At 38.6% G+C, this 17371-nt stretch overlaps 1 protein-coding gene across 1 annotated transcript in view; it reads left to right on the top strand.

The window, feature by feature from the left end:
• LOC145997128 (carboxylesterase 1E-like) overlaps nt 1–17371 on the top strand; it is a 293171-nt gene that overhangs the window by 102147 nt on the left and 173653 nt on the right. The window lies entirely within an intron of this gene.

Genomic DNA, 17371 nt, shown 5'->3' with positions numbered 1-17371 from the left:
CTTCAGTGCTGACTGACACTGCATTTCTGTGATGTTTCTGAATATTTCCTGATTGGAAAACGATGGTTGAATGACTGGAAGTTGGAGTTCGTTGTCCATAATAATTAAAAGATACTACGGATCGTTACGATCTAACGACTTTGCAAGATCTTTTGGATTTAAATTATCGTGGGGGTTATCATGGCTGTTTAGATTGTGAACCTGTGTTTTCTAGCGAAACTATAAAGTATCCAAATAACTTCAGATATTAATGTAGATAAGGATATCGGAAATGGAACCTGTGCATGTTGAAACAAGTATCTTCAAAATTCCCTCCAATTTTGACATTAAAAAATCCCTTTTTATTAGGGCTGATGTATCGATATCGGAAGATATCGGTTGGATTTTATTTACAGACACCGGCCGATATTTTCCCGGCATTTTGATCGATCCCAGGGTCGACAAAACTGCCGTACGACAATTTTGCGGATTCTAATTATCCTGGAAGTTATGCAAAATTCCAAGTTTCTATTTGTTTTGCACCAATATCATGTGGAAAAAAAAATGTGTTTTGTCATTACGTAACAGGTGCTTTTTGTATTCTGGTGTAATTTTTTGAATATGTAATTTAAAGCAAAACATTGCTAAATTGGTGCTTATAATTGGAGTGCTTACCTACTAAAAGTAATCAATTGTTACAATTTCAAGCAACGTATAATCCTCTTCGTCTCTTGTTTCCCCCTTATGATTATATTAAGAAGTGAGAACATAGACTAGTCTATGGTGAGACGTGCTGTGTGAGTTTTACGCACACAGCTGGAAATTGGAAAGTATATATGTAGGAATTTATTTCTTTGTGAATGCTCTCGCCTATATTCTTTTCCCGGATTCTCTGGAGTAAGAGAACGCGAACGCGTTCTGTGCGCATGTTGAAGGGTGTGCGCCTCGTCCAATGAACGCGCGGAGGGGAGGGGCATCCACGGGAGGGGGCTCATTCGCGGTCCAGTAGTTCCGTAGTACATATCTCAGCTCGCAAGTCTAGGGGAACTCTGCATTCAGGAGAGCGCCTCATAGTGTTGAATGTGTTCGAGAACAACTTGTTTGAAAAGTTTAAAACACATGGCTTTGTTATTTTTACAAATGTTTAAAACAAAGTGTTTGGAACATGTTTTTCATACTTGTTTAAAACTCATTTTGATACACGATGTTTCATAGTTTGTGGTTATTTGCATGTTTTTTTGAAAATCAAAAGACAAATAAACGTGCAATATTATTTGTTATTTGTGTAAAACAATACACTGGCCATTGTTAAGAATAAAAGAAGAAATTGGCAGCAGAAAGCGTTTTGCTTTACGGCCGTTACACCGCGCAGCACTTCGTTGCTTTCATCCCACACCCTTCCCCACCTCGCCCACAAGCTTTCCCCTCTGCGCGTCGCTACTCCAGAGAATCCGGAAAAGCAGTATAGGTTGCTTTTTGCCCGGTAGTCGGGGAAGCCAACGGTTGGGTTCCCCTCAACGGCTTCCCCGTTTGAAAGGTAACAATAGGGCCTTGCTCCGCCGGTTTGGAGGCGGGGCGTTTGTCGGAGTATAAATACCGGGTTCTGACTTGTTACGGTCCCATATCTCAGAATCCCAGGCTCGCAGATACTTCGATACAAGGCCCGATGCAGTGAGGCAGTTTTTATGGATGCATAGAAATACACACAGAGTGAGCGCCGTATGTTTAGGGACCTCTGCGTGATAATCAGCAGGGGCGGGTTAGCGCTATGCTAAATAGTGCGCTCGTAGCTCTAATATGATGTACTGCACTGATGAGAGGACGGCGTAGGGACTCTTGCGTGATAAACGGCGAAAGCGGATTAGGGCTATAGTAAATAGTGCGCTCGTAGAGTGAAGTCCTGAGAAGTGCGATTCTCTGTGTTTTGGGGCAAAAGACAACCGGGAGCAGTTGATATTGGATCTGTAATGAAAAGATGTATATACGGCGATGGGTAGAAGTGTAAATAAAACTGTACATAAAGAGATAACTACGTGAGACGTTGCTCTTCGTAACAAACGAGGATTATTTTATCTGCACAGTGGAAGGTAATTTTCTTTTTATATCTTTCAGTAGGCAATTAACCTATTCAATGTAAAACTTAATATTCAGTCAAATACAATATTTATTAACAAATCATCATAATATTTAATATAATTTCCATATATATATATATATATATATATATATATATTCAGAGGCATCGCGTGAACGCATGCATCAATTGTGGGTAAAAGGACAGCTTGCTCTGCGACGACATTCATGAGCATTTCTACATTCTAATTTCTTCATATAGGAGAAGTATTTATTTTACACGAGAGTGCTCAACTAAACTTATATTACATTTCTTGGATCTGAAGTGACGCATGCGTCAATTGAGGGAAAAGAATTATTACTTTCTTTCACTTCAGATCCAAGAAATGTAATATAAGTTTAGTGTATTAAATATTATGATATATATCACATGGTTTACCCATAACCAATCTAAATATCTAAGAACCTCATTTTTGTTAACACAACAATAATAGCTATATATAATCTCCCCATTCAATTATAACCGTCCGTTCAATTAAATCGTTAATACGTCTAGTACGTAGAGGCTATATTGAGTCCACTGCACACCCGCCCAAAACCCCCAAAGCCAACGTGGCCCGGAGCAATCTAGCCTTAAAAATTAATATTTCTCCATTAGAATTTCTTAGAGGTCAAAATAACTATATAAATATTAGTCAAATTACACCCGGCCATGCAGGCCCAAAAAGGGTAATGCACGGAAATACAGTCTACTCAGCCTGAGTCCACCCAACTCGGAAGCATAGCCAATAGCAGACCTTACCTTTGTCACATGTATATTCTATCTACATGACGTCACAAATGAGTTCTTGTACATTATGTGGGAATCGGTATCGGTTCTAAATTTTTTACCCGAAATTCCCTGCTCCTAGGAAAATTTCCCTTCAGGTGGAAACACTGAAATACATTCTTCCAAAGCAGAGGCGCTGAAGACGTAATGGCCAGAAACGGACATTTCATTGCAAGTTCACACCCGATGACCCATTTATCAGTGAACATTGAAAAGAGACGGGGTAGTATAATGATACTGAAGTTGAACAAAAGGAAAGGCGATTAGGAAACGAGAGAACAAACTCTAATTATAGGAATTCTGATGGTGGTAATTTGTCAATCCAATTATTTTCCATCGACCTTTCTTTTTATGTCGTTGCTTCACTTGAAGGGACTGGGAACGATAAATCTAGCTTTTTGAATTGTTGAGAATGCCTCAGCGAAACTGCTGCCAAAGTAATGAAAAACTTTTGATATTAATCTTCTTAAAAACTCAAACCTGAAGTTGGTTTGTTCAAGCCCTTTTGCTCCTTACCAAGGGCTTACCAAGGAGGGTGGTTTGGAGGTTGAAACCCTTCCCGAAATATCTTTGAAATAGTACTACAAATAATTATTTTTTCTTAGTTTTGTTGTAAGTCCAGTTTATGCACAGTAAGGCTAATTGCGACTGGACTTACAGTTTAAAGTGGGATCCGAACCACTGTGTGCCTCCAACGAGTTACTTTTTGTGAGGATTTCTAACTATAACTATAACTAATTTTAATAGTTAGTACACAGAAAATACTAACTTACGAAACACGTTTTGTTAAACCTTTTGGAAACCATAAACAAAACAAGTTCGTAAACTTTACTAAAATTGGTAATTTTGATAATGTTTTTTGGTACACTGAACAAATGTTCACCCATATAAAAAAAATTGCTTCTGGATTGATTGATTGATTGATTTAGTTTATTTTACTTCGCGTTTTGTGCCTCTTGGCTAATTTGCGAAGATGGGGATGAGTGATGAAATGATGAAATGGATGAAAATGGACATTCACAAACAACCATACCCGACCGGGATTCGAACCCGGGACCCTTGGCGTCACAGCGCGATGTGCTAACCAAATTGCTTCTGGAGAACAATCACTTGTTTGTGACCCATTTCAACAAACTTTAGGTTGCCGGAAACGATTCTCTGGTCATTTCAAGCAAACATTTTTTTTTCTGTGCAGCTATAAGGGAGAGTTTTTATTTGAAACAGACGTAACGATATCAACAGTTATTTTTACAGTTACTCTCTGACACTCAATTTGTTAACTTGGACATTTCTTGGGGGAAGAGCTAAATTTGATTTGGCAACTATGTTTCCAACTTTGTGCCTTCTCTGGACGCTAAGGTGAAATTATATTTGTTGGAATCTCCTAAGTCAGGAAGCTAGGCATCATTGTATACTAAATTTAGAACATTCACGCTTTATTGCAATTCGTCATTTCTAATTACGCTTGAAGACATCAATATTTTGGGTGGATTGCTACATGCACTTCTAATGTGGTAGAAAGAAGTCATTGTTGAGGAAGTGGTCATTGTTGAGCTTGGAATGGAAAAAAAAAAACAAAGCAAGAAAATTGTAATTGGTGTCATCACATGCAAATTACAGTGGATCCCATACGAACGATTTTCCGATTAAAATGGTATAAGAAAAGTTGACTTCTTGTTCCGTCATTTTATTTGTGCCACGGGTTCTTATTATTATTATTATTATTATTATTATTATGTAATGATATAAATATGTGAAGACTTATATTATGTACTAGAAACATAATTAAATCACATATTTATTTTATGATGACTTTTATGTGATTTAATTATGTTTCTGGCGCATAATATAAGTCTTCATATATTTATTTCATCAAAGATAAAACTAAATACGAGTATATGCTTACAGGCCGAAACCAAGTGTTAAGTAATAATCAAAATCTAATTATTGATAACAACTTGTTTGAACCAGTTTCCAAATTCAAATACTTAGGAGTAATATTAACAAATGAAAATTATATTAAAGAGGAAATAAAAAGTAGGCTTAATTCAGGAAATGCATGTTACTTCTCTCTTCATAAACTTTTGTCTTCTCGTTTAATATCTAAGAAACTAAAAGTTAAAATATACAAAACAGTAATTTTGCCTGTAGTATTATATGGGTGTGAAACTTGGTCCCTTACATTGAAAGAGGAACATAAATTGAGAGTATTTGAAAATAAGATCCTTAGGAAAATCTTTGGACCTAAAAGGGATTAGGAGACAGGCGAGTGGAAAAGGTTACATAATTTAGAACTACATAATCTGTATTCATGTCCAGATATTATTAGAATAATTAAATCAAGAAGACTTAGGTGGGCAGGTCATGTGGCACGAATGGGAGAGGAAAGAGGAGTTTACAGGATTCTTGTTGGGAAACCTGATGGTAAGAGACCTATAGGAAGGCCAAGACGAAGATGGAGGGTTAATGTTGAGATGGACCTAAGGGAAATCGGTAGGGATGGAAAAGAGTATATAGATCTTGCTCAAGATAGGGACAGATGGAGGCCTGTGTTGCTGCAGGCATGATCCTTCGGGTTTAAGAGGGCTAGAGAGTTAGTTAGTTAGTTATATATTTATTTTATTACCATCAGTGATCATTGATTGTGTGTAATATATTTTCTATGTTTCGCCGATGCCGCAGTGGTAACGTTGTCGACTTGTAATCAAATAGTCCTAGGTTCGATACGCGGTGGAGGCACATAGTGCTTCGGATCCCCAGTCCCGATTAACCGTACTGTGTATGAAGTTGGACTTAAAACAAGAAACAAAACTCAAAACTGTTTGCAGGAAAAGATTCGGCCGGAATTAACTTTAGAAGTAGTTACTTTTCAAGTTGCAGTAACCGTAACTGAGTTACTTTCATAATTGAGTAACTGTAACTCGGTTACCTTCTGAAGCATGTAACGTTAACTGAGTTACTTTCAAAAGGTAAATTTTCGAACACTGCTAATATTAAAAACATGAACAGTTAGCTTCCTTTGATCATTTCTATCGCATCTCAATATTTAAATCACAAAGCTACTCATTTATGGCCCACAGATGGAGTAGAATCATAGGCGCCCGCAGGGAAGAATCAAATGGGAAACGGAAATATTGCCTACTTACCTTCCTTTTATTTGCAACTCTTCTGTCTACTTCTTTCGTTGCAACTTCTTTCTTGCGTTTCTCTCTTCTACGTCCGTGTTTGCTTCCCCTTCTCTTCCCTTTTTTCCCCCATATTTACCTCCCACGTTCTGTCTGTTTTCTTTTTTTCATTTTTCCCCTCGATCGATCTTCTATTGTTTCTGTTGCATTTCTCTCTTTCTACCTGTCTTAGTTCTCTATTTATCTATCTTTCTTTAGCTTCTCTATTTCTTTTATCTTTCTCTTTAGTTTGCTTATTTCTACCTCTGTTTATGCCGCTTATTTATTTATCTTCCTTCCTCTCTGTGTGTGCGTACGTCTTGTGATTTCTTATTATCTCTATGTTACGTATGGTTCTCTTCTCTTCCACCCCCTCCCTCTCTCTATATATCTCTCTCTATGTCGGGCTTTCTAATTCTCTTCCTTTTTCTCTAGTCGCCGCCTTGTAATCAAGGAGTCCCGGGTTCAATAGCGGTTCGGATCCCACTTTAAACTGTAGGCCCAGTCCCGATTAACCTTACTGTGTATTACTTAAAACAGCAAATCAATGAATCTTCCTTTTTCTTATTCTCAACAACTTCTTTATTTTTCTTTCTGTCTCCCTCTTATGATGATATGTATATACGATACCAATATACAGAGCATTTCCTGACATTCGCTACGAGACTCGGTGGCAAGCGGCCCGGCGTCAGCGTTTGTCTTTCCCGGTGAACGGGTCCGCGACAGTCGCACGCTACAGTCTGTTTTTTTCGCTCTCCTTCCCTTTCTGTTGACGTTGCAGACTGACGCCAGTATAATCCTCCCTCGGAAGTTGTGTTGTGTCGTGTCCATGTGTTGAAGATTGTTGCTTAATATGGCACCACAAAAGTTTACATTACAACAAAGGATTCATGTTGTCGAGTGTTACTTCGGAAAAAGGAATTGTGGAGAAGTGCGATGACGTTTTGCAACGAAAGTTCCTGGTGTTCCCGTCCCACATAGGACCACTATAATAAACCTCGTAAAAAAGTTTAGAGTAACAGGGTCAGTTCTGAATAAAAGTGGAAAGAAAAATGGGGAAATCTAAAATATAAAGTATACATAGACAATCCGCACACCATCCGTGAGTTAAAAGAGAGTATTGTACGAGAAATCGGGAGAATAGTAGACGAATTTCCACGTGTAAATGCCAATTTCCTTCGGAGATGCCAGGAATGTGTTGCAGCAGAGGGGCATCATTTTCAACACCTTCTGTAGTCAAGGTTAGTACACAATATGAAAACTGTAATTTTAATAGCCGACTCTACCGACTGTCGCGGACCCCGTTCACCGGGAAAGACAAGCGCTGCTGCCAGCCCGCTTGCCGCCGAGTCTCGTAGCAGTAGCAAATGCCAGAGAATGCTCTGTATATACTGGGTGGGCCAAAAGTAGCCTTACACTGAGTAGGTATTCACTATACAGTAAATGTATATGTTCAATACTGTTTATGCACAGTTATTTAATACTTCACTTACCTTTGTAACATAGTTTAATTTCGTAAGAATACGGTTTGGAATTATTTTAAAAAATTAAATCAGAAACGTGGAACGAATAGTGGCCCACTCTGTATAACTTAGGAACACAACTTTGTTACCGGTCCCCTGTTCGCGAAGCCAAGTATTACCAGTGCACAAAATGGCAGAAAGTGCCAATTATGCACTAGCAAACGATCCACGTTTAGTTCGGGATCTGAACGGTAATGCTACACTTTCAATCTGGGAATGGGGATAAAATACCTAGAAATATATCACCTTGCATTTTACCTGACATCTGTCGGCGCAAAAAACAAAGCAAATAGCATTGTGCCTGATACACCTGGTACCTGTAAACATCAATGATAACTCGTACGAACAGTAAAATATGTATATATTGGAATCAAAATATTTACATAACAAACACCTTACAGGTCCCACTGACTCATTCTCTCACTCATTCATTCTCATGGAGTTTTTCAACATGAAAGTGCACATACAAGGCTCGTATTTAATCGACGTAGTCTTCCTTTTTGTTGAACATGGACTTGAATTAGGTCGTTAATCTTTCTGCTCCTGTGCTCATTACTATCAATATGCGCCAGCCCTCGGAAAAACAATTAACGGAATGATAGGTCGGCGTGTTGAAACTTTCGTTCAAATGAACATACGCATCTATACCGCAAGTATGACATTTACAAAATTTCTCGGACGGGGATATTACAACAAGCATCTCTCGTCCCTTGAAAACAATTACACCTCTACAGAGTGATGCAATACTTAATTAAGCTCCAGCTGCCGGAGTACTTCAATTAATCATCGGCGCGAGCAAAGATTACAATATCACTACACAATAGAGATTATCATACTTGCACGACCTGAGCAATTTAACATACATATTTAACAAATAAAAGACTAAACAGTCGACCTTCGATAAGTTATTGAAACGACTGGGCGGTTAGTTACACTACAATGGAGCACACTTTGACAAGTTACATGAAGATTAACGCAATAAAGGAGCTTTATCATAAAATACTGACATTAGAAGATTAAAAAATATAAACATGAAAGTACCTCTATAGATAAAAATTACTCAAAATACATGACACAAAAGTTAGGTTCGGAATTCCTGAGTCACGTTGAGAATCGCGAATCAATGTGATTTCGGCTTTTGTGGTAGGGCGTTGACAGAAAACAATACATTCGTACGTGGATGTGAATCGACAGAAGAATACTCTACCAGACTCTGCTAGATCGTCGGGTGGTCCATCTTTCCTAGGTATGGGAATTCACACCAGGTTCCATTGTGACGAAAAAATGTTCCTTCTGATGTCAACCGCGACGAAGGGCAGTGGTGATGATATTTGGCACTTTCACTTCCTCTCGACGGCGCGTATCTCTCCTTCTCTCGAACGTCGGCTGGACATTCGCTGGTTGGGCGAAAGGAACGGATGGTGTTGGCTGCGTCGCTCTCCTGTTTCCTCGGCATGTACGTCAATGATGTTGCTGTCGGTTGGCTCGGCTGTAGCTTCGCGCCAGATAGTAGCGGCAGCGTCGTTGCGGGACCCGGGAACTCGACGTCCCCCTCTCCTCTCATTCTCTTAGCCTGCCATGGTTCTTGATTTTCCTTGTTTCGCAAAACAATGCACTGCGTATGATCTCACAGAATGAAGCACACGCGAATCAACCCACTGGCAGTTACTCGCTGACGGTTCGCAAAAACTAAGTCCACGAAAACAATAAGTATACGGAGGTTTAGCGCAGAGGTCCTCTCGCTACAAAATTCCTGACAAACTGTGTTGAAAACTCGGAGTCCCGCAGTTTTATACCAGATTCGAAAATTTCAGTTGAAAATGCGTTAAAACAATCGTCGCTTCTGTTCCAGTGGAGTACATTAACCCTGGGTCTATTGTGTTTCAACGCGGTCAAGGCGTGTCTTCAGGTAGGTGCAGCGGATTAAATCCTCGCCCCTGGGCGTCTGTCTTGGGGATCCGTAGTTGGCCCGTGAATCGCCTATAAAAAACCCTTTCGCCCTTACTTCGTGGATACTCAGTTCATCTCCTTGAAATTAAATCCAGATACCATTTATAACGTGCCGCTTCGGTTGTCCAAATACTTCATAAGGTCGATATTCGTACAGGTGCAACGTCAGGAATGAACCTTGTTGACGTTCGTTGTCGTGACTCAGAGAACCCGTCCCCCAACTTGTCTTGCTCGAATTTCATTTTCACAACAGATTCTTATGAACTATTCAAATGAGAAAACCAAATCTCACGCCTTACATAAGTCATATTATGGTTAATGATACATAATGAAAAATATTGAAATGTGGTTTACATGTCACTGAATACCGTGACAACTTTTTGAATTTGATCCCCTTGGAAACTTTTCTGCAGAACAGGCACGTAGCGAGAGATAGGCTATTGGGGGCTGAAGCCTAGGGTACCATTCGAAGCTTTTAATAAGGGAACAAAGTGACAATGTGCCCCGAAGAAGATTTTCAAGTGATGGAGTTACACCTAGATACTTCCTTTGGGGGTCACCACGTGAAAAACAGACGTCACCATTCAACTCGGTATATGACGTTCACCACGTCACCAAAAGACCCCCCTCTCTCTTATATATATATATATATATATATATATATATATATATATATATATATATATATATATATATATATATAATCAGGAGCGTATATTCCAGGCTATCTGAGAAGCCTGAAGCCTAGAAAGTAAAATACTGAAGAGACATCTCTTAGAAACTGCGTGAATTAAGCTGATTTGAAATAGAAGATAATGGCGATTCTGAAGTTGGCAACCTGAATTCTTAGGAGTTGGCAACCTAAATTCTTAGGAGTTGGCAATCTGAATTCTTCGGAGTTGGCAACCTGAATTCTTAGGAGTTGGCAACCTGAATTCTTAGGAGTTGGCAATCTGAATTCTTATGAGTTGACAACTTGAATTCTTAGGAGTTGGCAATCTGAATTCTTAGGAGTTGGCAATCTGAATTCTTAGGAGTTGGCAACCTGAATTCTTATGAGTTGGCAACCTGAATTCTTAGGAGTTGGCAATCTGATTTCTTAGGAGTTGGCAATCTGAATTCTTAGGAGTTGGCAACTTGAATTCTTAGGAGTTGGCAATCTGAATTCTTAGGAGTTGGCAATCTGAATTCTTATGAGTTGGCAACTTGAATTCTTATGAGTTGGCAACTTGAATTCTTAGGAGTTGGCAACCTGAATTCTTAGGAGTTGGCAATCTGAATTCTTATGAGTTGGCAACCTGAATTCTTAGGAGTTGGCAACCTGAATTCTTAGGAGTTGGCAATCTGAATTCTTAGGAGTTGGCAATCTGAATTCTTATGAGTTGACAACTTGAATTCTTAGGAGTTGGCAACCTGAATTCTTAGGAGTTGGCAACCTGAATTCTTAGGAGTTGGCAATCTGAATTCTTAGGAGTTGGCAATCTGAATTCTTATGAGTTGGCAATCTGAATTCTTATGAGTTGGCAACTTGAATTCTTAGGAGTTGGCAATCTGAATTCTTAGGAGTTGGCAATCTGAATTCTTATGAGTTGGCAACTTGAATTCTTAGGAGTTGGCAATCTGAATTCTTAGGAGTTGGCAACCTGAATTCTTAGGAGTTGGCAATCTGAATTCTTAGGAGTTGGCAATCTGAATTCTTATGAGTTGGCAACTTGAATTCTTAGGAGTTGGCAATCTGAATTCTTAGGAGTTGGCAATCTGAATTCTTATGAGTTGACAACTTGAATTCTTAGGAGTTGGCAACCTGAATTCTTAGGAGTTGGCAATCTGAATTCTTAGGAGTTGGCAATCTGAATTCTTAGGAGTTGGCAATCTGAATTCTTAGGAGTTGGCAACCTGAATTCTTATGAGTTGGCAACTTGAATTCTTAGGAGTTGGCAACCTGAATTCTTAGGAGTTGGCAATCTGAATTCTTAGGAGTTGGCAATCTGAATTCTTATGAGTTGGCAACTTGAATTCTTAGGAGTTGGCAACCTGAATTCTTAGGAGTTGGCAATCTGAATTCTTAGGAGTTGGCAATCTGAATTCTTAGGAGTTGGCAACCTGAATTCTTAGGAGTTGGCAATCTGAATTCTTAGGAGTTGGCAATCTGAATTCTTAGGAGTTGGCAACCTGAATTCTTAGGAGTTGGCAACCTGAAGTGTTTTCTCTGTGGTCCATTTCCGAAAACAAAAAAATACTGTATTATTATATATTATTATTATTATTATTTTTATTATTATTAACCGTTTTTTCTTCTTTTATTTGTAGTGTTATATTCTTGTAACACACAACTGGAATTTTCTTTTTCCCAAATTAATGGTAATAATATTTTTTTTAAAGATGTTCTTGGAACACTAAAACATAAGTAGAATATTCTTAAATATGCTAAACGTTTTTAATCAGAAATTATATTATTTTTTAATGAGTTTTGCTTTGTTTCCTCATTTAAAAATTATTAAGATGTAAATAATCTGCTGCTGCAGAATGGAATGTTAATAAAGGAAATGGCGTCTAAGACGGGCCTAACCTCTGTTCCGTTAGAAGCACAATTCCAATTCCAAGAAAACACAGAATGAAGAAGAAGAAGTTCAGAAGTGGCGAAGTCTACTCTTATCTTTGCGATTGATTGTATGTACAGGGTGATTAAACGAGGATGGTACAAAATAAAGGCCTGTAGAGATACTGGTAAAAACTATAATTGACTATTCACGAAAGGAAATGAGAAAAAAATTCATCATGTTCTTATCTGTTTATATATGTGCAGGGAATTACTGCTACTGGCGATCTCTGTAAAGACGACATTGAAGCATAAGAGGACATTTTACGAGATGGAATTCGAACAGGGTCTGCTCTGTCAGTGCAGTGACACTCGGACAAAATTTGACACGAATGCACCGGATAGTAACCGCAATGTATGTTGGGTTATACAATTCGAATCCACTGGAATCTGGAATTCGAACACTCTTCTCCTCTTCTTGTCGTTCTCTTTTTCTCTCGTTTACTCTACTCTCCACTTCCTCTTCTCGTCTCCTCCTCTCCTCTCCAAAAACTTCTTCTATTCTTCTCTCATCTCGTTTTCATCCTCGCATCTCTTCTTTGCTCTATTTTCTTCATCTCTCCTCGAATGTTTTTCCTTTCTCCTCATTACTTCTCCTATCCACTTCTGTCCTCTACTTTCTTCCCTCCTTTACTTTTCCTCTTCCCCTTTCGCTTTCTCTCTTCTCCTCTCTTTTGTCCCCTTCCGTTTCCTCTCTCCTCCTTCCTTTGTGTAGTCTCATCAGCAATGAAGTACTTGAATATCGATTTTCTTTCTTTCAAAAAGTATTTCTCATTTGCAACAAATGTAACACTGATATTTTTTTCTAGTTTTATACAATAATACTTGGATTTCTTTCTTCGCGTATTTCATAAATATCTATTGTGCATGTGGCAACCCTGAAATTGAGCCTAACTCTACACGCAACCCACCAACGCCTTGTGTAAATTGGCTTGCCTACTTTAAAATGCCGTTGTCCTAAGACTTTTGAGAGACACTGTACAGAACTTTCATGCACAACCACCGAGTTATCTTGCTAGCATTACCTTTACAATACTGCTCTCTCCTGCATTTCAATTTCGCACTGGCTACGTTAGCCACAGCGATGCTTGAGTCAGAAGCTTGACACGCGACAGAACACCTGCTCTGTTCTTCAGCTGACCACGGCGTGCTGATGTGTATCGTCTGCATAGAAGCCAAGTGGTATTTAACTTCTGGCACTCGCTTCCGATTGTGGAATGTCCCTTTCCCTGCTCCAACACCAAGAATCTTTACCTTGTCTCTGCAGCTGATCTGCTTACGTCAACGTTGTCAACCTGGCGCTTTTAAAGATAACCCGTATCTGCTTAAGGTGTTCTTATACCTTGAGAATTGTTCTCTTGAATCCTGGGCAAGCTTATGGGGTAACTTTGGTCACGAATAACTGGAGAACCAGTAGACGGAAAGTTTTCAAATTTTGCCTGAACACTGAGAAAAGATATTTCTACAGAACCACTGATTGATATTTTCATTTGATGCGTCAACATACCGAAAATTAATTAATCAATTTTGCTCTCCAAATGTCGTATTGTTTGCACTTTCCGTGACATGGCAACCCTGATGCCAGACGGCGGACTCTCGCTTATTTAACGCCGCTTTTTTTATTATTATTATTATTTTTTTACATATTGAGGTTAATCGCAGTGATGAAGAAGTATGGTGAAGTGGTAAAACAGATGAAGGGGGAAGTACATATTTATGCCTAAATAGGATTCGAAATTTGCACCCTTGGCTTCGTACACTAGTCTACCCGCCCCGTGCTTTCATTAGTTTTATCTTATCTTCATTCATTTTCGTCTTCGCGATGAGTCAAGAGTGACAGAAAAGCTATGTTAAATCAATGAATGAATGGATGAATAAATTAAGAATTCATCTTCTAGATTTAACTTAGCAGTACTGAAAGTAGGGAAATACAATAAAATAAACCTTTTTAGGACCAACACTCATTTATTCTTTTGCATATTGAATATTTGTGTGTTGTGTTTTTATGCTTTACGTACAGTATGTGTGCTTTTTTCTTTTAAAATTTTTATTGAAATATTCTTATTTTTAAAAGATTTTCATACATTTACGTATGATAATCAGTTTGTAAAATGATGCCTTAAATTCACCACCCAAAACAATAAGTAAGTAAACAATATAAGTTTCTACTTCAATATAGATGTTTCAGTATCTTTTTTTGATTCGTTTAATCGCTTAAACTGCCACCTGGTGATTTGTTCGAAACGAGCGAGTTTCGTACGAAAACCAGACTCGAGTTTCCTGTCCACTATTTCTAATTGCTTCTCTGTGTGCTGTAACGCCACTCGCGAAAACGATAAATTTAGCTTCCGAGAAAGTATTTCTGGTGTCGTGAGGTGTAAATAAATGAACTTGAAAATGGTTGCGCTGTTCTTCCAGTGTTTCAAAAGGCTGGAAGACAGGAAGGAGATATATATTGGCAGCGAGCCAAAACAAACAGCACATTGCACCTAGTTGCAGCGAACAAGCGATCGCGTTGATATATTTCCCTGCACAGGAGGTTTGTGGAACAAGACACACGTGACAGGGGAGCTCGCAATGCGGTTTGTACTGATAAAGATGGGTCGATCCAGTGTTGCCAACCGCACGGATATGTCTCCACTCACAGGTATTTTATGCTATATTTTACTAGAGTTAAAAAGTGAAGGTAGGGTGGTACACATTTACAATCTCGACCCTTTGTGGCGTGATCAGTACTACGTTTCAGCTACCTTTATCCCTCATTCCACTCTATGCAGGGAGATTACTGGAAAAAGTTACCAGAAGTCTAGTTCTGAGTTTCAACTCTCAAAGTCTATGCCAACTTATCGAAGCAGGTAGGTTAATAAAGTTTGCAAGATTGCCGACGGCGCTAAGACAAAATTTCATCTAAACATACGTCATTCTTCTTCAACCTACAAATCTCTTTTTGGGGGGAAATGTAGTAGACATTTATTACAGACAAAATTCGAAAGCTTTTCTTTTGCAAAATCTAATTATTGCTATTGTAATTTTCCCAGTTTGTGGCCATTTTCATAGCAATTATTCTCAGTGTAGACCCATATTTAGGTTGGTGCCTGGGATTGTAGTCCTCCTCAAGCCTCCCCCTCCTCTCAATCCGAACTTGCTTTGATCTGTACTTCAGAATCTTGCGGTTCTCAAACTATTTTGGATTGCGGCATACTGTTTCGCCATGTACATTCACGGACAGTTCTGGGTTGTAATGATCCCACTGGAATTCAATGCAGTTGCTACAACCCAGAATTGTCCGTGACTGTACAATGCAGTAGACTGTTTATTTTTAAAATTATACTCTTCAGAAGTGGCCTATTTAATTCAGATCTTTGTCGAGGAATAAATAGCACGAATGAAAATGGACGTAACTGTAGTCAATCATAAATGGGTTGGTTTGAGCGTGTGAGGGCCTCCCCGATGGCGCATTGGTAGCGTCGTCGCCTTGTAGTCAAGGGGTCCCGGGTTCGATACTCGGTGGAGGCACATGGCACAGTGGTTCGGATCCCACTTTAAACCGTAGGTCCAGTCCCAATTAGCCTTACTGTGCATAAAGTGGACTTAAAACACCAACTCAAAGTCAACTCAAAGTTTGAGCGTGTGACTCGATTCCATCTAACCGTTTCCCCAACAACACACAGTCGATGGCAACCCTGCCTGCTTCAGCATTTCGAACATTCTAGCAGAAAGCAATGGAATCATAGGCGTAGATTTACCCGTCCGGTTGGGGGGGTCTAGCTGGGGCTAACTCTATTCATGCTTTTATCCATTACAAAAATCATCACAGGCATTCTCCTTGGGAGACAGGCGATTCGCTCATCTTATCCAAAAGAAATGGAATTGTTAAAAGGAAGAAATACGCTATTATAGATGGTTGTAAATTTTTTAAAGAAGATATTTTTTTCTTTAGAATAAAGAAGGTTTAATTTTAATATGTCATAATATTAATTGGTAATCCTTTGTTCATGGTACTAGACAAATTATAATGCTGCAAGGCATTTAAAAGTACAATCTACATAGGTAATGGAATAGTAGAAATTTAAATTTCCTTAATTTCTATACAACGAAACTTTGCATTTTCATAATTTTACTACAACTGAGAACCACTAGATTCGTGAAGAAAACTTTAAAATGAACTTAGAGAGGGGATGAACTTAGTTAGTTTGCCATATTAATAATCTTATAAATGTTTGCAAAGAGCTCCCCAGAATACTATTTAGTAGGCTATAATTGGTTTCCCTTCATTTAAACCTCATATACAGATCTTTTTTTTACCAATATACAATGTATGATTTTAATTAGACGTTATTTGCTTAATCAAGGACACCCGCAAGATTTTTCTCAGGGGGGGGGGGAGGGCAGCAGTACTTAAAGTGGAGGAAAGGTGGGGTAATGCTCTTCCCAATGTAGAGAATTCTCGTATAGCATTCCCACCACTAGGATAATTTGCATACGCACTTAATCTGCTGTCTCGTCCATGTTTTCACGCTACAATTTCAAAATTTGAATTGTGTGAAGTCTTTATAGATATCTCCACACTCTGAGGGCGCCCTTGTACTTAATATCTAATCGAACAGAAACCAATACCATTCTAAGTTTCGTTAATTCAGATTATAGTCCAGTACCGTCTATTGGCAAATCAGAAACCAAATAAGAATGAACAGCAACGTATAAGATTTGCGAACATTTAATGAGCAGCGACGTATCAAAAAAAAAAATCCTTAACGAAATCATGTGCATTTTTTGTATGTAGATACACGTGGGACTCTGAAATTAAGTGCACTAAACTGGGACACTATAATTATTATGACGATTTCGGATCTTAATAAATGTCTATTGAAGAAGTGAATAAAGGAAAACAAGAATTACGGACTATTTCAAAATTTGGAACCTCGCAAGTTACTGAATTATCGCGAAAGGTGCGCTATTCTTGGTCTCTATGTAAGCTTAAGAATAAATTCATTTTTTATTAAAAGAACCACAATATTCACCGTCACCAGGAGAATTGAACACAACTTTCAACTGCACCGCTTTCGTGCAATGAAAAATCCCAATAAACCCGGATCATCTGCATACATATTGGTGACGCGGCGCAACTCACACAAAAGACTTGGAGAAGAGTGATTTCGCCAATGTACTGTAGTGATCACCATTTAATAAAACAATTATGCACGATTGAATCGTTATGTACAGGATCGCGACATTTAGGCATATATCTTTAAAT

This window comes from Lepisma saccharinum, chromosome 13, assembly GCF_977018435.1.
Source record: "Lepisma saccharinum chromosome 13, izLepSacc3.1, whole genome shotgun sequence".
NCBI lineage: Eukaryota > Metazoa > Arthropoda > Insecta > Zygentoma > Lepismatidae > Lepisma > Lepisma saccharinum.
Note: the sequence above shows the minus strand (reverse complement) of the source record. Positions and strands in the feature narration are given on the sequence as shown.